Here is a 24,370-nt window from a genome sequence, read left to right as displayed (position 1 = left end):
ATGTGCCTGTGGTTCTGTCAGTGTGATCATGTGATGTATCTGACCCCAGGAATGTGTCAATAAAGTTTCCCCTTCCTGGGACAATGAATTCACGGTGTTCTTATTTCAATTTCCAGGAGTGTATATCGGAAATGTATACGACTATTTCACGAGTGAACCGTGAGTATCAATAATCCAGTAAAACAATAAATCTCGCTTCGGCCGGTGAAAGATCCTGCAGGAATCGGACCAACTTTGACTGAAGACAATTGTACAGGGTGACAGAAGTGCTACCCTTCCGCAAGTTGCTGCAGATTTCAGTGCTGGGCCATCAACAAGTGTCAGCGTGCGAACCATTCAACGAAACATCATCGATATGGCCTTTCGAAACCGATGACCGATTCGTGTATCCTTGATGAGTGCACGGCGCAAAGCTTTACCCTTCGCGTGGGCCCGCGAACACCGACATTAGGCTGTTGATGACTGGGAAAATGTTGCCTGGTCGGACGAGTCTCGTTTCAAATGGTATCGAGCGGATAGACGTGTACGCCTATGGAGACAACCTAATGAGTCCATGGGCTCTACATGTCAACAGGGGACTGTTCAAGCTGGTGGGGGCTCTTAAATGGTGTGGGACATGTGTAGTTGGAGTGTTATGGGATCCCTGATACGTCTAGATACGACTGGCAGATGACACGATCGTAAGCATCCTGTCTGATCACCTGCATCCATTCTTGTCCATTTTGCATTCCGACGGACTTGGGCAATTCCAGCATGACAACGTGACACCTCACACGTTCAGAACTACTACAGAGTGGCTCCAGGAACACTGTTCTGAGTTTAGACACTTCTGCTGGCCACCCAGCTCCCCAGACATGAAAATTATTGAGCATTCTGGGATGTCTTGCAATGTGCTGTTCAGAAGAGATCTCCATCCCCTCGTACTCTTACAGATTTATGGACAGCTCTGCATGAATCATCGTGCCATTTCCCTCCGGCACTACTTCAGACGTTAGACAAGTGTACACCACGTCGTGTTGGGATACTTTTGCCTACTCGCGGGGGCCCTACTCGACATTAGGCAGGTATACCAGTTTCTTTCCTTCTTCAGTGTGTATTGCTAACAGCAACACAGCCTGGACTCACCTCTTCATTATCAGAATTACTCACTGCAGATGTTTTTAAAATTCTTAACACATTAACAAAAACCTCTGGACTGTGTTCTGCGTTTGATAGGCGTAGTAACCTAAAATACAAACGTGTTTCCGACACCACTAAATTTGCTGACGAAACGATAAGATGAATTAACAGCCTCATTCTTCCACCCTTAGCAAATCATTACAGGACCTGATAGTCTCTCTCTTTAAGTACATTACTGGCCATTAAAATTTCTACACCAAGAAAAAATGTAGATGATAAACGGGTATTCATTGGTAAAATATATTATACTAGAACTGACATGTGATTACATTTTAACGCAAGTTGGGTGCATAGATCATGAGAAATCAGTACCCAGAACAACCACCTCCAGGCTTAATAACGACCTTGATACGCCTGGGCATTGACTCAAACAAAGCTTGGATGGCGTGTACAGGTACAGCTGCCCATGCAGCTTCAACACGAGGCCACAGTTCATCAAGAGTAGTGACTGGCGTATTGTGACGAGCCAGTTGCTCGGCCACCATTGACCAGACGTTTTCTATTGGTGAGAGATTTGGAAAATGTGCTGGCCAGGGCAGCAGTCGAACATTTTCTGTATCCAGAAAGGCCCGTACAGGACGTGCAACATGCGGCCGTGCATTAGCCTGCTGAAATGTAGGGTTTCGCAGGGATCGAATGAAGGGTAGAGCCACGGGTCGTAACACATCTGAAATGTAACGTCCACTGTTCAAAGTGCCGTCAATGCGAACAAGAGGTGACCGAGTCGTGTAACCAGTGGCACCCCATACCATCACGCTGGGTGATACGGCAATATGGCGATGACGAATACTTGCTTCCAGTGTGCGTTCACCGCGATGTCCATATTCTGCCAACAGTCATTGGATCTCGACCAACGCGAGCAGCAATGTCGCGATACTATAAACTGCAATCGCGATAGGCTACAATCCGACCTTTATCAGAGTAGGAAATGTGATGGCATGCATTTCTCCTCCTTACACGCTTCCAATGTGCGTTCGCAGCGATGTCGCCAAATACGGACGCGGCCATCATGATGCTGTAAACAGAACCTGGATTCATCCGAACAAATGACGTTTTGCCATTCGTGCACTCAGGTTCGTCGTCGAGTACACCAGCGCAGGCGCTCCCGCCTGAGATGCAGTGTCAAGGGTAACCGCAGCCTTGGTCTCCGAGCTGATATTCCATGCTGCTGCAAACGTCATCAAACTGTTCGTGCAGATGGTAGTTGTCTTGCAAACGTCCCCATCAGCTGACTCAGTGATCGAGACGTGGCTGCACGATCCGTTACAGCCATGCGGATAAGATGCTTTCATCTCGACTGCTAGTGATACGAGGCCATTGGTATCCAGCACGGCGTTCCATATTACCCCCTGAACCCATCGATTCCATATTCTGCTAACAGTCATTGGATCTCGACCAACGCGAGCAGCAATGTCGGGATACGATATACCACAATCGCGAAAGGTTACAATCCGACCTTTATCAAAGTCGGAAACGTGACGGTACGCATTTCTCCTCCTTACACGAGGCATCACAACAACGTTTCACCAGGCACACCGGTCAACTGCTGTCTGTGTATGAGAAATCGGTTGGAAACTTTCCTCATGTCAGCACGTTGTAGGTGTCTCCACTGGCGCCAGCATTTGCATATCACAGCATCTTCTTCCTGTCGGTTAAATTTCGCGTCTGTAGCACGTCATATTCGTGGAGTAGTAATTTTAATGACCAGTAGTGTAGTTTATCGGGGTACTACAACCAACCATTACTCAATAATCCATTGAAACTATAGCCTTCCATAACATGTACACATCTAGTTAACAAAAAATAACATTAACGTATTCGTATTTGGTTGGTCCGACTGAGCACTCTGAAACAACACTCGGTATGAAGCGTAAGGAGAGTTCCACGGATGCTGTTGGTCTTGATGTTAGTACTCGTACGGCTTACTGGCTCTTGCAGGTTAACACTTCCGTCAGCGAGTCTGCCCAAGGACACTAGAATACACGGTTGGTATCACGAGGTGTATGCACCATAGCAAGAAGCGCTGCTGATATCAGAGTGCACCCAAACAGCTCATCGTGGTGAGCGCGTGGCATAACGTATTGAGGTATAATGGCGTTTACGAGCCGACAGTAAAATCTTATTAGTAACTGGAGATTGAGTTCAGAGTTTGGCTGTAATTATCAGTATACTGAGGGACTTTTTGGAGGAAGTTTTTAAGTGAAAAATAATTGTTTGGTGCACGATCGCCTATCGTGCTACCTGCGACAGACAACTAAGTAAGTTACGAATTAAGTTTGATATATTTCCTAAACACAATGAAACGAAACGAAATAGATATGTGCTTGTAAACGTGCAGATCAATTTTCAGTTGAAAATCCTAGTGTCTGCTCAGTACATTTTACTGATTCGGATTATGGAAGGGATTTGTGATTATTTGACTATTCCTTCGAAACCCAAGTTAAAAAATTGATGTTGTTCCAGCTCTAAATCTTAAATACTCTGTTGCTAAATTAGGGCTTAGTAATGAGCCTAGTAACGAGAGAAGTATAGTGGCACAAAAGCTATCATAAAGAACAAGAACAAATTTTTCAGGTAAATACAATGAATAAATTGCTAACAGACAAAACATTAACAGTGAAAACAAACACTGCTGTAAATGCGACAATGCGTGCTTGTGCCAAAAATAAATTATGAAAGCAGGCATAAAAGACCTTAGGCAAAAACAACACAGATTTACAGGATCGTCTTCCCATTCGATATAGGGCTGAGTTAAATGTAATTGAAACATGTTCAAAAGGTGGTTCAGGGCTCTTTTTCTGTTTGTCAACAACACGTGGTCATGAAAGGACTGTGTACTAAGTTGTCATCTAAAGAAATTAAAAAGGGCTGCGACTTTAGCTTACCAACGTTAAAACAAGTTTTTTTGTCAGATACGTATTGAAATATCCAGTTCTTAGTGAAGTCACTACTAAAAAGAAGACTCAGACAATTTAGCGTTCCACCAGGTTTTACTGATTTAAGCCTGGTGTTTGAAAACTTATAGTTACTAACGAAGTGCGGAAAAGACATACACTGAAGAGAAAAAAAACTGATAATGCTACCTAATATCGTGTAGGGACACCGCGACCACGAATCCTGCAGGGCCGTCCATAAATCCGTAGGAGTACGAGGGGAGGTTATCTCTTCTGAAGAGCTTGTTGCAAGGCACCCCAGATATGCTCAATTGAGCTCACGCCTGTGGAATTTTGAGGCCAGAAAAGTGTTTAAACTCAGAAGAATTCTTCTGGAGCCACTCTGTAGCAATTCTGGACGTGTGGGGTGTCACATTGTCCTGCTGGAAATTCCCAAATCAATCGGAAAGCACAATGGACATGAATGGATGCAGGTGATCATACAGGATGCTTACATACGTGCCAACTGTCACAGTCGTATCTAGACGTATCAGTGGTCCCATATCACTCCGACTGCACATGCACCACACCATCAAAGAGCCTCCACAAGCTTGCTGACATGCAGGGTACACGAACTCAAGAAGTTGCTCCATACCTGCACACGTCCATCCGCTCGACACCATTTGAAACGAGCCTCATACGACCAGGCAACATGTTTCTAGTCATCAACAGTTCAATTTCGGTTCTGACTGAGTGTCTTAAGCTGATAAGACCAGCTACAGGTTTTGAGAACACAAATTATTGAGTCGGTTTGAAGCTGCAGTAATGTAACTATTGGGCAATGCCGATATTTCCGATGATGCGGGACTGCGTATTGGATTTAAGATCATGTTTGCTAACCTGATAATGGTTATTAGAAGCTTTTTCATGACAACTGTAATGTTAGCTAGAACGATTCAGTTTGTTCAAATTGTGTTTATTTGTAAATATTTGATATTATTTCCAAGGATGTTGTATTTCATCCAATTTTTTTCCATTTAACATTCTTCTCTCTCTTCCTTCTCTCTAATAATGATATAGCTCCTCCCGAACAGGTCTCGGAAGCCCCAACGGTGCCGACGGACCGCTGTGTCATTCTCAGCCTATAGGCGTCATCGGACGCGAATATGGCGGAGCATGTGTTCAGCATACCGCTCTCCAGGCCGTTGTCACTTTCCGTGAGCCGCCCCCCTACTTGTCAGTCAAGTAGCTACTTATTTGGCCTCACAAGAGCTGAGTCAACACCGCTTGCCAACAGTGCTCGGCAGACTCGGGCTGTCACCCATCCAAGTGTTAGCCAAGCCTGTCAGCGCTTGATCTGAAGGGAACTGGTGTGTACCAATGCGTCAAGGCAGTTGGCCTAGTAATTATAACTGCCACCGAAACCTCATGGTTTATTGTTTGACATTTCTTAAGAGAAATGGTCTGACAGAGCGATCTTCACTCTTCTCATTATAAGTTGGTACTTTTGGGTTAGTGTAGGCAGCAATTTGTTATCCAATCACGTGCTCTTATGCCATGATCTATACGTTATCGGCTGTCGAAAATTATCTCCATTCTCTTAATATTTGACCAAGGAAATGGACATACCTTACACGGATAAGAAAAAAATTTTATTATCATGTATAATTCTAGAATTATGGGAACATTAGATCTTCTGTTAGCCCGAAACACGCACATTGTTCGTCTCCAATATCAGAATTGATGTTCGCCTACGGGACGCAGCACTCTGCAAGTATCTCCCACGACCAATCATTGATGAAGGTTTGTCAGGCTGCGACCTTTACCAAGTCAGACTAACGGAACGTAATAGGTGGAGAGGATATAAAGGAGAGCCGAACGATTTGTTGCAAATTTGTGAGAACGCCGTTAAAACTCTCAAAAATTCCAAGAGAAAACACTACATGAAAGGTGCTTCCCTTAAGCAGGGATATTAACACTTTGGATTCCAAAGGCCTAAGCAAATTCTGCATGAATCAATAAACAAACACACATCTAAAGAAGTTTTGCAACACCCCGGTTCCAAAAACTCCTGAAGATAGACGTTGTCTGTCCATATAGTATCACAGACACAGTTCCTTTTGATTGTTCAGAGATGTCATTAAACCCGCCCATATGTATAAACAACCATGCATGAACAGCCCCTATAAGACGCAGGGGCTCCGACAGCCGATCAGTTCCAGTCGCTCCAGGAGTAAGGAGCAATATGGCTCATGTTGTCTGTAGTTCAACCATGCCTAGACGGTCAATACCGCGGTTCGTTCGCATCCGCATTGTTACTTTGTGCCAAGAAAGGTCTCTCAACAAGGGGAGTGTTCCGGTGTCTCGGAGTGAATCAAAGCGATGTTGTTCGGACATGGATGAGATACAGAGAGACAGGAACTGTCGATGACATGCCTCACTCAGTCCGCCCAAGGGCTACTACTGCAGTGGATAACCGCTGTCTACGAATTATGGTTCTGAGGAACCCTGGCAGTAACGCCACCTTGTTGAATAATGCTTTTCGTGCAGCCATAGGACGTCATGTTACGACTCAAACTGTGCGCAATAGGTTGCATGATACGCAACGTCACTCCCGACGTCCATGGCGAGGCAATTCTTTGCAGCCACGACATCATGCAGCGTGGTACAGATGGATCCAACAACATGCCGTATGGACCGCTCAGGATTGGCATCACATTCTCTTCACCGATGTGTGTCGCATATGCTTTCAACCAGACAATTTGGAGAGAACCCGGTCAGGCTGAACGCCTTAGTCACACTGTCCAATGAGTGCAGCAAAGTGGAGGTTCCCTGCTGTTAAGGGGTGACATTATGTGGGGCCGACGTACGCCTCTGGTGGTCATGGCAGGCGCCGTAACAGCTGAACGATACGTGAATGCCATCATCCGACCGATAGTGCAACCATATCGGCAGCATATTGGCGAGGAATTCGTCTTCATGGACGACAATTCGCGCCCCCATCGTGCAGATCTTGTGAATGACTTCCTTCAGGATAACGAAATCGCTCGACTAGAGTGGCCAGCATGTTCTCCGGACATTAACCTTATCGAACATACCTGGGACAGATCTAAAATAGCTGTTTATGGACGACGTGACCTACCAACCACTCTGAGGGATCTACACCGAATCGCTGTTGAGGAGTGGAACAATCTGGACCAACAGCGCGTTGATGGACTTGTGGATAGTATGCCACGATGAATACAGGCATGCATCAGTGCAAGAGGACGTGCTACTGGGTATTAGAGGTACCGGTGTGTACAGCAATCTGGACCACCACTACCTCTGAAGGTCTCGCTGTATGGTGGTACAGCATGCAATGTGTGGTTTTCATCATTAATAAAAAGGGCGGAAATGATGTTTATGTTGATCTCCATTCCAATTTTCTGTACAGGTTCCGGATGTCTCGGAACCCAGGTGATGCAAAACTTCTTTTTTTTTTTTTATTTGTGTACATCTCGTATACAGAGCGCGACAGTAAAAGTGCAGATATTCGAGCCTACACAACGGATTTACAAGAACATTATTTACAGTTAGTAACAATAAACGCAACAGTAGCGAACAAAATTAGTCTGGTACGCCATTTATCATGCGTCTGACGCCTTTTATGGCTTTCATAGTAAACATACAGATATACGGAGCTCTCTGTATGCTCCTCTTGCTCTAACGTACTGATGCGGCACGAGACATTTCTATTAACGCAAGAGGTCTTGGAGCGGAACAGACTGGTAAAGAGCATCAGAGAGTCACGTTCTTGAATCATTGTACTGATGTGTGATCATTTTATTTTTTGCTCATGGGAAAACACAGGACAGTAGGTCTTCTTGTCTCTACCACACAATTTTTTGTAGACATAAAAGTCTTAGGGACTTACATTGATCAGACACACAAACTTGACTCCCTAGTTTGATGAACACAATTTTGTTGGGCCTAGTACACACGTAGTAAATGAGTAACAAACACTTCTGGGTACGTAACATAGAGACACCTGACTTCACAGAAATTATTTCACGTAATGGTCAGCAGTGTTGAAGCAAGTGGATCTATAGAACATCTGAGCGTTTGTAACCATGAACACTGCTTCTGACTTGCTGTAAAATAGGTTCTGTTTTTCGGAGCATCCTGTTGAGTTAGTAAACACTGCTACGAATTAAAGTTCGTTCGATTTGATGGGGAAAAAATGTTCTCTGGTTTAGAGGATCGTACTGGGTTAGTAAACAATGAATCAATGATAGCTGTATTTTATTAGTTGGAGGAACGCTCTGCTCCTTAATGAATCATACTGTGTATGTAAACGCTAAATCCATGAAAACTGTAGTTAGTGTATTATGAGACAATGGTGACTCTGGCTCATTTTTCAATGGGTATATACATACCACACCCTGGATAGTACCGCAGCCATGAGGAGAAATGGGAGGATTACCTAGATTCAGGGCAGGTGGGCGGCGGAATGCTTGGTCAGGTGCAACTTGACGCAGCTTCATGAGTAACACACACACACACACACACACACACACACACACACACACACACACAAATGTCTATGATTTATGAACAAAAGGCCAAGCTCATCACCAATACACACACAATATTTTTGGCAAGTGTAACAGTTTATCTCCATGTTTAAAATGTCTGTATTATTTATCAAAAATATGTAAAGATATTGACAGTACTGGTGCAACATACAGTATTTTTACATATAAAGTCGGTAAACTTGACGTATCAATGGTTAAAACGTTACCATAAATATGCCGTCTACTCATAGAAGGTAACACATGTGTGCAACTTCCGCTCCGCATGAACATTTAATTCCTGTGGCACCAGAAATTTTTATGAGAATTGTTTATTCTAAAATAGAGCGTGGTATTTTTTCACGTATATTTGTAAGGCTTTATATAGTTTGGCCACTGAACTGATTTAAAAAAATACTTAAAATTTTCCGGTTAACTGCAGGTCACTCTTCACGCTTTGAAGTTAAAACTGGTAACATTTGAGCACAACTATCAGCTGACATTACGTATTTTACTATACATATCCAGCAATAACAGTGTGGAGTGGCCAAGAAGCGTAGTTTCCGTTCTCACGGGTCTTCTATAATCAGAGTCCAAAGTGGTGCACAGGCACGTTCCAAACATAGCATGTGGTCGGGACAAGCTCATGAATGTGTATAGGCCATTACACCTGCCAGGGACGCGACGTACTCGGCGCTGATGACGTCGCCGGCTGTCTGCGGGTAATTGCCTAAAACACGCCTCAGGGAGCAGCCGCGAGAGACTTACTTTCTTCTTGCCTACAAATATTTCACGCTGCCTGTTTGTCACTCTTCGCGGAGTCGATACGTGCATTGGAGTTACGTAGCATATTGCTATTATATACACCGTTCTCTACACTATTCCAAATGCTGTAGAAATTTTCATGACCAGTTCTACGATAAAACGTCAGAACCTATTTACCTTAGGTCTATTTTGCCTAGAGACAAGGTCAGAACACTTATACCACCACTATTTCTATTATTTACTACAAACAAAGTTTGCAGCTCTTTGAGCGTTTCTACCAGGTTCTATGTCGTTGATAATCTTTATCTGCATCACCGTATCAAGACAAAATTCGCTTACACATTGATGACATTGACAACTGTCGATCGTCAACCAGCAAGTTTTGTTGACAGAAATTAGTACAGATGCTAACATTTCTTTTAAGTCTGATGGGGCAGTTGTTACGTGTTGATATTTATCTAAATACGCCACAAGTAATATCACATACGGTTAGTAACTTCCCAGTTCAAAATTTTCGTCTCAGAAAGTCAATGCCATCGATTTTCTCTCGTCCCCACAGAGTCTAATATGCTTATTCACTGCTTTTGGTGTTCTGTGTGTTTGCGGCCACGCTGCATGTCAGAAGAGGCATCCGCTAATATCCAACCTTACAAAAGCATAGCGCTAGCACATCACGTGACAATTAAAAAAAAACAGCTCTGTGGAAAATGCGCAGAACCCTAGCACAATTTTATATCGGTATAAAATGCCACATAAAGGAAGCGTCAACGTGTGAACAAACACAGTTACACCATATTGTGGTACATGGTGTCCCAACAATGCCGCTAGTTCTACATACCACTTCGAAAAAGTTTGCACTTGCCTGTATGGAGATCTGTACAGCCCAAAGATTCGTTGGAATCACAAACAACTAAGTCCAGCCATCCCTTAAAAATATTTAAAAGAAGGAATACAGCACCCCACCATGGTGTTTCAAGTTTAAAACTACAGTCTTAAGCAACTTATCAACAACATTCCGCGAGACATTATCGTCGCATTGGTCGAGCTGCTGCACGCCATCGTGGTAGGATTTTGACGCTAGTGACGTTAGACATCTTTTGAAAACGTTTTGACGCTCCTCTTCATTTTATACACTCTGCCCAAACTGCTTTATTTTTACATTAGAAAATATGTATTTATAATTGCACTGTATAATGGGTGGTCAAGCACCTCTTATTTGAAACTTGTCAATAGTTCCAGAAATTTAGCGACAATGTGTGGACCACACCAGAAATCAACTACCGCTGGTTTGTTTCATATTCCTTTTTTTACTTTCTTACCTTTTAGCTACAAATTTTTGATTTGGTTTTTGATTCCACGGCCAATGAATTGAATCAACAGAGCACCATTCATCTTTCAAGAGATAGTGAGCATACGTTTCCTCGAGAAACATATTTAATGTGGCTAAGTTTCACTCCACAGAAAACATTTTTTTTCTTAACTGCTGAGGTCATCAGTCCCCTAGAACTTAGAACTACTTAAACCTAACTAACCTAAGGGCATCACACACATCCATGCCCGAGACAGGATTCGAACCTGCGACCGTAGCGGTCGCGCGGTTCCAGACTGAAGCGCCTACAACCGCTCGGCCACACCGGCCGGCGCTATTACGTGACAATGACTTTAAATACTCATCTCCCGTTAGGTGAGAAGCAGGAAACACAGTGTTGTGACTGGAGTAGAATATACATAAACAGTCACCTTAGCAAGATCTTCATTCCCCATACTCGTGCAAGTTCACAGAAAAATTACATTAACTGTTTAAGTATTGTTTCTTAGATGCCAATATTTCCAACAGTAAACATCCCTTTGTACCTACTTACTGTATTCAAGTCTAGGTCTCATCCCATTGTCAAATATACACTAAAGTAACGAAAGTTATGGGACAGCGATACGTACGTATACAGATGGCGGCCGTATCGCGTCCTCAAGGTGCATTGGTGGAGCAGTCATTTGTACACAGGTGATAATGTGAAAAGGTTTCCGCCGTGATTAGGGCCGATCGACAGGAATTAACATGCTTAGAACGCAGAGTTGCAGTTGGAGCCAGACGCATGGGAAATTCTATTTCGGAAATCGTTAGGGAATTAAGTATTCCGACGCCAACAATGTCAAGAGTTTGCAAAGAGTACCAAATTTCAGGCATTACCTCTCCCTACGCATAACTCAGTGGCCGACGGCCTTTACTTAAGGACCGAGAGCAGCGGCATTTTCGCAGAATTGTCAGTGCTAACAGAGATGCATCATTGCGTGAAATAACTGCAGAAATCAGTGTGAGGCATACGACGAACGTATCCGCAGGACAGCGTGGCGAAATGTGGCGTTAACGGGTTACAACAGCACATACGACATCGCCTGCAACGCCTCTTCTGGGCGCAGAACCGTATTAGTTGGACCCCAGACAACTGGAAAACCGTGTCCTGCTCAGATGAGACCTGATTTCAGCTGGTAAGAGCAGATGGTAGGATCTGAGTGTGGAGCACGCCCGACGAAGTCCTGGGTCCAAGCTGTCATCAAGGCACTGTGCAATCTGATGGGCCGGCCGGGGTGGCCGTGCGGTTCTAGGCACTACAGTCTGGAACCGCGAGACCGCTACGGTAGTAGGTTCGAATCCTGCCTCGGGCATGGATGTGTGTGACGTCCTTAGGTTAGTTAGGTTTAAGTAGTTCTAAGTTCTAGGGGACTAATGACCTCAGATGTTAAGTCCCATTGTGCTCAGAGCCATTTGAACCATTTTGCAATCTGATGGTGGCTCCATAATGGCGTGGACTCTTTTTACATGGAATGGACTGTGTCCTCTGGTTAAGTCCAGCTCTCGGACACCATCTAGAATTTATTCGGAACTTCATCATCGCAAACAACGATGGGAGTTTCATGGATGACAATGCCCCATGTTACTGGGCCACAATTGTTCGCGATGGGTTTGAAAAACATTTTGGACAGTTCCAGCTAATGATTATACCACCCAGATCGCCCGACATGGATCCCATCAAACATTTATTGGACCTAATCGAGAAGTCAGTTCGTGCACAAAATCCTGCACCGTCAACACTTACGCAATTATGGACGCCTAAGCAGACAGAATGGTTCAGTATTTCTGCAGGGAACGTCTAATGACTTGTTCATCCCATCCCACGTCGAGGAAAAAGGAGGTCTGACACGATATTAGGTAGTGTCCCACGAATTTTGACATCTCAGTGTACTTCGTACAGCACATTACAGTTCCAGAATTATGGTGGAAACATCACAGATCGCATTTTTCATGTACGTTATCTTGTACATAGGTAGATCCTATAGTCTACATCTACATCTATACACTGCTATCCAACTTACGGCTCGTGGCGGAGGGTACCTCGTACCACTACAAGTCGTTTCCTTTCCTGTTCCGCTCGCAAACAGAAAGAGGGGAAAACGACTGTCTTTATGTCTCCATATACCTTCGTATGAGCCCAAATTTCTTGTATCTTATCTTCGTGGTCCTCAAGCGCAGTGTCTGTTGGAGGCAACAAAATCGTTTTGCAGCCAGCTTCAAATTCCAGTTCTTCCTACGTTTCCGAAAGTTATACTTTCTTCTGATATGATCAGCTTATGACATCAGTGATATCCGCGGTGTGTGTGTGTGTGTGTGTGTGGTACCAGGTTCAAATCCTGCCTGGGGCATGGATTTGTGTGATGTCCTTAGGACAGTTAGGTTTGACTAGTTCTAGGTCTAGGGGACTGATGACCTCAGATGTTAAGACCCATAGTGCTTAGAGTCATTATGTGTGTGCGTGCGTGCGTTCGTGTTTTCGCGTGCACGCAACACTTCCTGTCTGTCTCTTTCTGCTTTTTCTACTGGCTGATGGCCGCTAGTGTTTCATAATGATCATCGCACCATAAAGTGCACACGTCCAATGATGGCGTTCAAGCAATCGATTATAATAATAAAAATGGCGCAGGGGTGGGTTGAGGGGCTTTACTACTCAGCCATTGGCTACACTGATGAGTCTCCTGTTGCTTTGAACGCATCCATTAATTCACTATCGAATGTACGACGTTGGCGTGATCAACTATAGACATCGTAGATATTATGGAGCTAATATCTCTGAATATGTAATGGTTTCGACGTCTATTGAATGCTCGAGTGGTTGCAAAATTCTTGTTAGATATTTTTATAATAAACTTACTAAAACATGTCGTAGCTTGAATGCAATTCATAGGTTATACTATTGGTATTACAGATTTCTCTAGCCTCCACAAGTTTTAAGCAGGAAAGTATATTTCACTTGTGTGCTGATTTCGCGGTTCATATGCGGCGAACGGCGCAGCTGTGTGCTGAAACTGTCTTTAGCGAGAAGTGACGCACGCCAGACACGTGCGGAGTACAGGGCGTTGCTCGCAGCCGCAGCACTGCTGAGTGCTGGCTCGCCTATGAGGCTTCTCTCAGAGGCAAAGCAGGGGCAACGCTTTCAATTCGCGCGCCTTCCGCTGGACGCTGCGGCGAGGTTGCGACAAATGCTGCTGAGACGTAACGACGACGTTTCTCCGACGTGTTGGAATTAAATTGTAATCATGCATAAAAGTAATGCAGAAGTCAGCCACCACTGTGTGCTTACGGGGTAGACTTTTTTTTTTAAGTAGTACATAATTTGTAGATACTCTGGCTGAGGAATGCGGACACCTCCAACCGCTGCTGCTTAGACTGTCCTGGGTAATCTTTGCTACTACCATAACAGCAGCTGTCCTTACACACGCACATCCAGTTGTTATTAAAACTAGATTGGTCAGAGCACTCTCTGGTAGTAGTTTCAAAAATGGCTCTGAGGTCATCAGTCCCTAAGCCTACACACTACTTAAGCCAAATTATCCTTAGGACAAATACACACACCCATGCCCGAGGGAGGACTCGAACCTCCGCCGGGACCAGCCGCACAGTCCATGACTGCAGCGCCCCAGACCGCTCAGCTAATTCCACGCGGCAACAGGCACATGTAAGTAAGAGGAATTGCCAGCGGATATTGAAAAGTTTTAATTTAAAGCCACATCGTGCGACGATTGTGGAACAATTTACGGGAGGATGACAATCAGAAACGTGTCGAATACTGCTCCTGGTGTTTAAATAACATCAGCCATGGTTTGTTAGACCCTTTCCATTACATCATGAGTAATGACGCATGGTTTCATCTTTCCGGTCATGTAAATTCACGGAACACGGAGTACTGGGCAACTGGGAACCCAAACATTGTGCGTCAGCAACCACTCCATGATGAAAAAATTCGGCGTTTGGAGCGGTGTAATAGGATCGCCCACAATTGGAAACGGTATTTTTTGACGCTACCCTCAATGCAATTTTGATAAATTTTGTGATTAACTCACTGAATACGAAAGACAATACTGATTCTTGCAGCGAGATGGGGCAACATGCCACACGTCTAAGTTATCCTCGTAAAGAGTCCCTGAAGTCTTCACTGAAAAACGAACTGTCATCAAATATTTATGGCCACCACGTTCGCCCGAGCTAACAAAATGTGATTTTTTCCTGTGGGGACATTAGAAGAGCAAAGTCTATTAATTCCACACACAATTCAGGAACTGAAAGACAACATCGGTCAAAGGCTCTGAGGACTATGGGATTGAAATTCTGAGGTCATCAGTCCCATAGACCTAGAACTACTTAAACGTAACTAACCTAAGGACATCACACATATCGATGCCCGAGGCAGGATTCGAACCGGCGACTGTAGCGGTTGCGCGGTTCCAGACTGAAGCGCCTACAACCGCTCGGCCTCACCGGCTGGCGGTAGTAGTTTAATAGCAGCTTGAGTATCTTTTACAACTCTTCCTCAGTGTACGAATTTTAAAGAATTAATGTCCTGATAATCCGCTCCGCCTCTGAGTTGGATGCTGGATGGAAGGCAGCGGTGGTCAGGTGATGTATACAACTGCGGTAACAGAACGCCTGAAACTCAGACACCGTAAACTAGGGGCAATTATCGGAGACCATGAAGGGGGTGCACCCCCTATTGAAAATATGGTCGTGAGCACCCTGACAGTTTATCTCGCTGTTGTAGTGTACATCCGTACTATTTAGGGGAAGTTGGACAGGGTGTGCACCAATATCAGCCATATTCCCCCAAGAAAGAAACCAGTGAAACCCACGTGTACTCTATTCCACAGCTGAGCCGGTTGAGGACACGATGGAAACTTCTTCGAAGAGGCCACTAGGTTCTACAAACAGGACTGAAACTGCATCAGTGCACGTTCGATATGGCTTTTTGTTGCTGGCCGATATACTAGTGGCATTCAGCAAATAATTTAAGACATTTTTTCTTGAAAACAGAATGGTTTTATTAGGGAATTCAATGCATGGTATTTTTCCCAACTTTTTTAGCTACAGTACTCAGTTTTTCAACATAATCTCCGTTCAATGCGACGGCCTTACAGCACCTTACGGGGAATGCCTGTATGCCTGATGGTACCAATCTACTAGCGATATCGGAGCCAACGTCCTCGTGCATCAGTACCTCCCGATCATCCATGTACTGATGCCCGTGGAGTGTATCCTTTATTAGGCCGAACAGGTGGAAGTCGGAAGTAGTTAGGATGAGGAAGAAAAGTCTAATGAAGTTTAGTGGGCTCTACCCGGGTGCCCGACCTTTGTGCGACCTTGCGGTGGAGGAGGAGAAGACCGTTCGCATTTTTGTGACTACGAGCATACTAATGTCGTTTCTTCAGTTTCCTGAGGGTAGGATAACACACTTCAGAGGTGATCGCTGGACTATGGGGGAGAATAGAATAACCATTCAGAGCCCCTGAAGACCGTACCCATGACTTTAACGGATAAGGGGGGGGGGGGAGGGCGGGAACCAGAAATTTTTCTTCGGAGGGGAGGTGATGTAGATCCGCTCCATGGATTACGGTTTTGTTTCCGGTTCGATGTGTGAACCCATGTTTCATCACCTGTGGCGATGTTCGACAAGAGATCAGCCTCGCAACACTTAAGAAACTCCGCACATATGGTACTCCGTTGATCTTTATGCCGGCCGAAGTGGCTGTGCGGTTCTGGGCGCTGCAGTCTGGAACCGAGCGACCGCTACGGTCGCAGGTTCGAATCCTGCCTCGGGCATGGATGTGTGTGATGTCCTTAGGTTAGTTCGGTTTAATTAGTTCTAAGTTCTAGGCGACTGATGACCTCAGAAGTTAAGTCGCATAGTGCTCAGAGCCATTTTTTTTTGATCTTTATGGTTTTCTGTTAGGCGGCGAGGAACCTAGCGGTCACAAACTTTTGAGTACCCCAGCTGGTGGACGATTGCGTCAGATTACCAACAGCGACGTCCAGTTGTGCAGCGACGTATATAACTGCGATACGTCGATCACTTAGAATGAGAGTGTCCGCACGTTCCAACATTGCAGGAGTCACAACTGTGAGCGATCGGGTGGTACGCGGGAGATCTACATCTACATTTATACTCCGCAAGCCACCCAACGGTGTGTGGCGGAGGGCACTTTACGTGCCACTGTCATTACCTCCCTTTCCTGTTCCAGTCGCGTATGGTTCGCGGGAAGAACGACTACCGGAAAGCCTCCGTGCGCGCTCGAATCTCTCTAATTTTACATCCGTGATCTCCTCGGGAGCTATATGAAGTGTCGGCATAAGTGCCAACACTGTTTTGTTTGAGGAGACCGAAATGCACGCTATAAGCTCACGCAGGCTGGCGTGAGGTCTGAAACAGGATACGTAATGAATGCTATAAAGAAAAGTACGTAGCTTCTGGAATACTTAACTTTAATCCACATTTGTAGAACATCTCTCGTTACTGTACAGGCTTTATAATCACAATATCAATTGGTAATGGCGCCTTGCTAGGTCGTATCAAATGTAGCTGAAGGCTATGCTAACTATCGTCTCGGCAAATGAGAGCGTAATTCTCAGTGAACCATGGCTAGCAACGTCGGCTGTACAACTGGGGCGAGTGCTAGTACGTCTCTCTAGACCTGCCGTGTGGTGGCGTTCGGTCTGCAATTACTGACAGTGGCGACACGCGGGTCCGTCGTATACTAGCGGACCGCGGCCGATTTAAAAGCTACCACCTAGCAAGTGTGGTGTCTGGCGGTGACACAACAGTATAAGTAGGGGGAAGCAATATATTGGATACCTCATCCAGAAACGCACCCTCTCGAAACCTGGACAGCAAGCTACACCGCGATGCAGAGCGCCTCTCTTGCAGAGTCAGCCACTTCAGTTTGCTAAACATCTCCGTAACGCTATCACGCTTACCAAATAACCCTGTGACGAAACGCGCCGCTCTTCTTTTGATCTTCTCTATCTCCTCTGTCAACCCGACGCGGTACGGATCCCACAATGATGAGCAATACTCAAGTATAGGCCGAACGAGTGTCTTGTAAGCCACCTCCTTTGTTGATGGACTACATTTTCTAAGGACTCTCCCAATGAATCTCAACCTGGCACCCGCCTTACCAACAATTAATTTTATATGATCATTCCACTTCAAATCGTTCCGCACGCCTACTTCCAGATAGTTTAAAGAAGTAACTGTTACCATTGTTTGTTCCGCTATCATATAATCATACAATAAAGAATCCTTCTTTCTATGTATTCGCAATACATTACATTTGTCTATGTTAAGGGTCAGTTGCCACTCCCTGCACCATGTGCCTATCCGCTGCAGATCTTCCTGCATTTCGCTGCAATTTTCTAATGCTGTAACTTCTCTGTATACTACAGCATCATCCGTGAAAATCCGCATGGAAATTCCGACACTATCTACTAGGTCATTTACACATATTGTGAAAAGCGATGGTTCCATAACACTACCCTGTGGCACGCCAGAGGTTACTTTAACGTCTGTAGACGTCTCTCCATTGAGAACTACATGCTGTGTTCTGTTTGCTAAAAACTCTTCAATCCAGCCACACATCTGGTCTGATATCCCGTAGGCTCTTACTTAGTTTATCAGGTGACAGTGCGGAACTCTATCGAACGCCTTCCGGAAGTCAAGGAAAATGGCATCTACCTGTGAGCCTGTATCTAATATTTTCTGGGTCTCATGAATAAATAAAGCGAGTTGGGTCTCACACGATCGCTGTTTCCGGAATCCATGTTGATCCCTACAGAGTAGATTCTGGGTTTCCAGAAATGACATGATACGCGAGCAAAAAACATGTTATAAAATTCTACAACAGATCGACGTCAGAGATATAGGCCTATAGTTTTACGCATCTCCTCGACGACCCTTCTTGAAAACTGGAACTAACTGTGCTCTTTTCCAATCATTTGGAACCTTCCGTTCATCTAAAGGCTTGCGGTACACGGCTGTTAGAAGGGGGGCAAGTTCTTTCGCGTACTCTGTGTAGAATCGAATTGGTATCCCGTTAGGTCCAGTGTACTTTCCTTTGTTGAAAGATTTCAGTTGCTTTTCTATTCCTTGTACACTTATTTGGATGTCACCCATTTTTTCGTTCGTGCAGTGACAGAGAAGGAACTGCAGTGCGGTATTCCTCTGTGGAACAACTTTGGAAAAAGGTGTTTAGTATTTCAGCTTTACGCGTGTCATCCTCTGTTTCAGTGCCATCATCATCATCCCAGAGTGTCTGGATATGCTGTTTCGGTCCACTTACTGATTTAACGTAAGACCAGAACTTCCTAGGATTTTCTGTCAAGTCGGACAGTGCTGTGCGACCTTGTTTCGATAATGACGGACGCCTCGCCCAACGACTCACCCTGCTTTTGTGAACTGCCAGATCTCCATAAACATTCCACAACCGCATATGAATGTCTACGATGCTCTAGTTTTCCGCCGAAAGAAACTCAATGACAGCTTCCTGCTGGGAACTTATCTCCGTTACAGACGTCATTTTGAAGCCTACATGTAGCGTCGCCGTCTATCGGAACTTGATGAAACTACAGGGGCTGAAGTGGGAATATTCCACGACGTTCCACACCAAATTCAGCATTTTTTTCAACTGAAAGGGGCTGGGGAAAAGAAGTGTTGTATTACTTATTGAACAACCCCCGTACATGCCTTCGAGCTAACGCTTTCATGGGAGACATCCTTCAGTGAAGAGAACGCAGCTACAGGTGGATATGTGGATAGAGTGGAACTACAACGCAGCACTTGACATCCGCTGTTGTAAACAGTAACACTCCGTGACTCCAATGAAACGCTCTTTCATATTTAAATATGGTCGACAACCGGGACTGGCGTCCTTAGGAAGGTTTGAACTGCTGCAACAACGCTGCGCAACACTGGGTCGCGAATTGTGGTTGCTGCTACTTCTTTGACGCGTATGGGAAATTCTTGCAGCGTTGTTTCTAAAACATCGTCAATCGCAATACAAACTATTTCTCCCTATCGAACTCACTATCGGGATTCATGGGCAACCTGGACAATGCATCAGCATTACCATGCTGTAAATGCCCAGCACTATAGTCTCTGAGCTGTCATGTCAGGGAGTCTGGCCTTAGGTTTTGACAAAGATATCAATAGTATATGATCCATGACCAACTGAAATTTGGAGGCATAAAGGATAACGAGTTTCTCGTTAACACCATACACGATAGCCAGCACCTGTTTCTCTATGTGCGAGTATTTTCTTTGAGCGGACGAGAGGTTCATGGATGCAGAATCAATCGGTAGTTCTGATCCCTCCAGTTTTCTTTGCGACAGCATGGCCCAGATTTCTATGGAACAGGATGGCGCCAATCTCGTACTAAGATGCGTCAGTGGCCAGTACAAAACTTCTCGTTGTGACAATGTTAGCAAGGCGAGCAGCAAAGCGTAATCAATGTTTTACTGCATAAAAAGTTTGTGAAAAGCGTCTGACCAAACAGATTTCGAAACTTCCTTACGAACTTGATCTAGAGGGTGTGGCATCTCAGATAAATTTTGTACGAATTCATTATATGGTTATAGTTCACCTTCCCAATGAACAAGTGCAGCTCCTGCAAGTACCGAGAGAGAAGTAACAACTGCTGCGATGTAGTCATCCAGTGGTTTAATGCGCTTCTGATTTAAGACGTGTCCTAAATGGCTACCACTTGGTGAAGAGAAAATAAGAAACAGTACACTTTCCCAATTTACAACGCAGACAGCTGTCCTCCAGCAACTGAAACACGACCTGTATGTTTTGCAAATGTTGTTCCCTGGTGGCACATGTGACAATTAAATCATTCAGACATGTGCCGCATTTCCAGATATTGCACACACTCTGATCTGTAATACGTTGAAAGGGTCCAGAGGCTGAATGCAACACCAAAAGGCGCTCTAGTAAACTGATAGAGGTCAAACGATCTATTAATAAGGAGCAACTGCTGCGTCGGCAGGAGTGGCAGAGTGCTTCTAGGCGCTACAGTCTGGGACCGCGCGACCGCTACGGTCGCAGGTTCGAATCCTGCCTCGGGCATGGATGTGTGTGATGTCCTTAGGTTAGTTCGATTTAAGTAGTTCTAAGTTCTAGGGGACTGATGACCATAGAAGTTAACTCCCATAGAGCTCAGAGCCATTTGAACCATTTTTGAGCAAACTGCTGCGACTCAGTAACGAGGGGGAACTACAGGTAGGTATCTCTCCTAAAAATAGTGCCACCAGCCAACCTCGCCAGTAACTCCTCGTTGCGAGGACCATTGAATCGCTGCTACATTTGAAATAACCCCTAATTCTTGTAGTCTGTCGAATTCAGCTTTAGCTACATTTCTAATAGCAAATGACAAAAGGGAGAGCACAGCGAATCTTAGGGGTCGCATACGGCTCAAGCTGAAAGTCGGCCACAAAATATCTTGCTGTACCCAACTTTGGTTTAAACAACTGTTTATGGGACTGTAAAAACGACTCGAGATCGTGAAAAGGAATGACTAGTCTCACTAAATTAAGGTGATCAACAATTTAGAAACCGAACATGTAACACGTCAGCCTCAGTTGCAAATAGAAACCAATATTTACTCAGGTTTCAGCCAAAATAATTTGGCCTTCTTCAGGAGCCAGTGACACTAAACTATTGCATGCCAAAGTTTGGCCATGTCAAGTGTAAAACTGTATGACCGTAGTAACCAGTCATGAATCTACATTACTTGGGCTGAATGGAATCAGTTGCCCCTCTGCGTGGACGAGGTCGGTAGGCCGCGAGAGCTGCGCCGGAACTAAACGCGGCGAGCAGCTGTGTACCGAGCATCGCTGATGGTCATGCGCATGCGCGCGTGGAAATATACACTCCTGGAAATTGCAATAAGAACACCGTGAATTCATTGTCCCAGGAAGGGGAAACTTTATTGACACATTCCTGGGGTCAGATACATCACATGATCACACTGACAGAACCACAGGTACATAGACACAGGCAACAGAGCATGCACAATGTCGGCACTAGTACAGTGCATATCCACCTTTCGCAGCAATGCAGGCTGCTATTCTCCCATGGAGACGATCGTAGAGATGCTGGATGTAGTCCTGTGGAACGGCTTGCCATGCCATTTCCACCTGGCGCCTCAGTTGGACAGGCGTTCGTGCTGGACGTGCAGACCGCGTGAGACGACGCTTCATCCAGTCCCAAACAAGCTCAATGGGGGACAGATCCGGAGATCTTGCTGGCCAGGGTAGTTGACTTACACGTTCTAGAGCACGTTTGGTGGCACGGGATACATGCGGACGTGCATTGTCCTGTTGGAACAGCAAGTTCCCTTGCCGGTCTAGGAATGGTAGAACGATGGGTTCGATGACGGTTTGGATGTACCGTGCACTATTCAGTGTCCCCTCGACGATCACCAGTGGTGTATGGCCAGTGTAGGAGATCGCTCCCCACACCATGATGCTGGGTGTTGGCCCTGTGTGCCTCGGTCGTATGCAGTCCTGATTGTGGCGCTCACCTGCACGGCGCCAAACACGCATACGACCATCATTGGCACCAAGGCAGAAGCGACTCTCATCGCTGAAGACGACACGTCTCCATTCGTCCCTCCATTCACGCCTGTCGCGACACCACTGGAGGCGGGCTGCTCGATGTTGGGGCGTGAGCGGAAGACGGCCTAACGGTGTGCGGGACCGTAGCCCGGCTTCATGGAGACGGTTGCGAATGGTCCTCGCCGATACCCCAGGAGCAAGTGTCCCTAATTTGCTGGGAAGTGGCGGTGCGGTCCCCTACGGCACTGCGTAGGATCCTACGGTCTTGGCGTGCATCCGTGCGTCGCTGCTGTCCGGTCCCAGGTCGACGGGCACGTGCACCTTCCGCCGACCACTGGCGACAACATCGATGTACTGTGGAGACCTCACGCCCCACGTGTTGAGCAATTCGGCGGTACGTCCACCCGGCCTCCCGCATGCCCTCTATACGCCCTCGCTCAAAGTCCGTCAACTGCACATACGGTTCACGTCCACGCTGTCGCGGCATGCTACCAGTGTTAAAGACTGCGATGGAGCTCCGTATGCCACGGCAAACTGGCTGACACTGACGGCGGCGGTGCACAAATGCTGCGCAGCTAGCGCCATTCGACGGCCAACACCGCGGTTCCTGGTGTGTTCGCTGTGCCGTGCGTGTGATCATTGCTTGTACAGCCCTCTCGCAGTGTCCGGAGCAAGTATGGTGGGTCTGACACACCGGTGTCAATGTGTTCTTTTTTCCATTTCCAGGAGTGTAGATACGTAACAGTAGCTACCTTTACATTAGGAATTGGATTAATATAGCCATTAAACCTTTAATGACGTAATATGTAAAAGAACTTACTTCTGAGGAGAACGATACCCCTATAACAGACTTGGAGCTCGTAAGAAAGACTAGCTATTATTCGCCAACATTATTTCTCAATTTAGAACACATTGCTCAAACTGTATCTGGTTAATTAATAAAATTATGTGTGGCTATTTACAGGAATGATCTGTAATGTCGTGGAGAGAACATCACTATGACTAAGCATCAATAAAGGCAATAATGCCGCCGGCCGTGGTGGCCAAGCGGTTAAAGGCGCTACAGTCTGGAACCGCGCGGCCGCTACGGTCGCAGGTTCGAATCCTGCCTCGGGCATGGATGTGTGTGATGTCCTTAGGTTAGTTAGGTTTAAGTAGTTCTAAGTTCTAGGGGACTGATGACCTTAGAAGTTAAGTCCCATAGTGCTCAGAGCCATTTTTTGAGCAATAATGCCTATACAATTTAAAAGTAGATAAATTTCAATTAACATAACATTAGTAGCAGTAATGAAGATAGCTTCAACAACATTGCGTTGGGTAGTTAGAAACTGGGTAAGCCTAACAGAACATATAGGTAGTAACTTAACATGATGTAACACGTCAATCGTGAAGCTAAGACAGTATAATGCTAAGTGTTAGGTTTTTATAAATTTGGCTTATAACGCCATAAATACAATGGAAAAATGTACATGGACGTATACTACTGGCCATTAAAATTGCTACACAACAAAGCTGACGTGCTACACACGCGAAATTTAACCGACATGACGAAGATGCTGTGATATGCAAATGATCAGCTTTTCAGAGCATTCACACGAGGTTGGCGCCGGTGGCGACACTTACAACGTGCTGACATGAGGAAAGTTTCCAACCGATTTTTCATACACAAACAACAGTTGACCGGTGTTGCCTGGTGAAACGTCGTTGTGATGTCTCGTGCAAGGAGGAGAAATGCGTGCCATTACGTTTCCGACTTTGATAAAGGTCGGATTGTAGCCTATCGCGGTTGCGCTTTATCGTATCGCTACATTGCTGCTCGCGTTGGTCGAGATCCAATGATTGTTAGCCGAATATGGAATCTGTGGGATCAGGGGGTAATATGGAACGCCGTGCTGGATACCAACGGCCTCGTATCATTAGCAGTCGAGATGACAGGCATCTTATCCGCATGGCTGTAACGGATCGTGCAGCCACGTCTCGATCCCTGAGTCAACAGATGAGGACGTCTTCAAGACAACAACCATCTGCACGAACAGTTCGACGACGTTTGCAGCAGCATGGAGTATCAGCT

Source organism: Schistocerca cancellata, chromosome 4 (assembly GCF_023864275.1).
Source record: "Schistocerca cancellata isolate TAMUIC-IGC-003103 chromosome 4, iqSchCanc2.1, whole genome shotgun sequence".
NCBI lineage: Eukaryota > Metazoa > Arthropoda > Insecta > Orthoptera > Acrididae > Schistocerca > Schistocerca cancellata.
Note: the sequence above shows the minus strand (reverse complement) of the source record.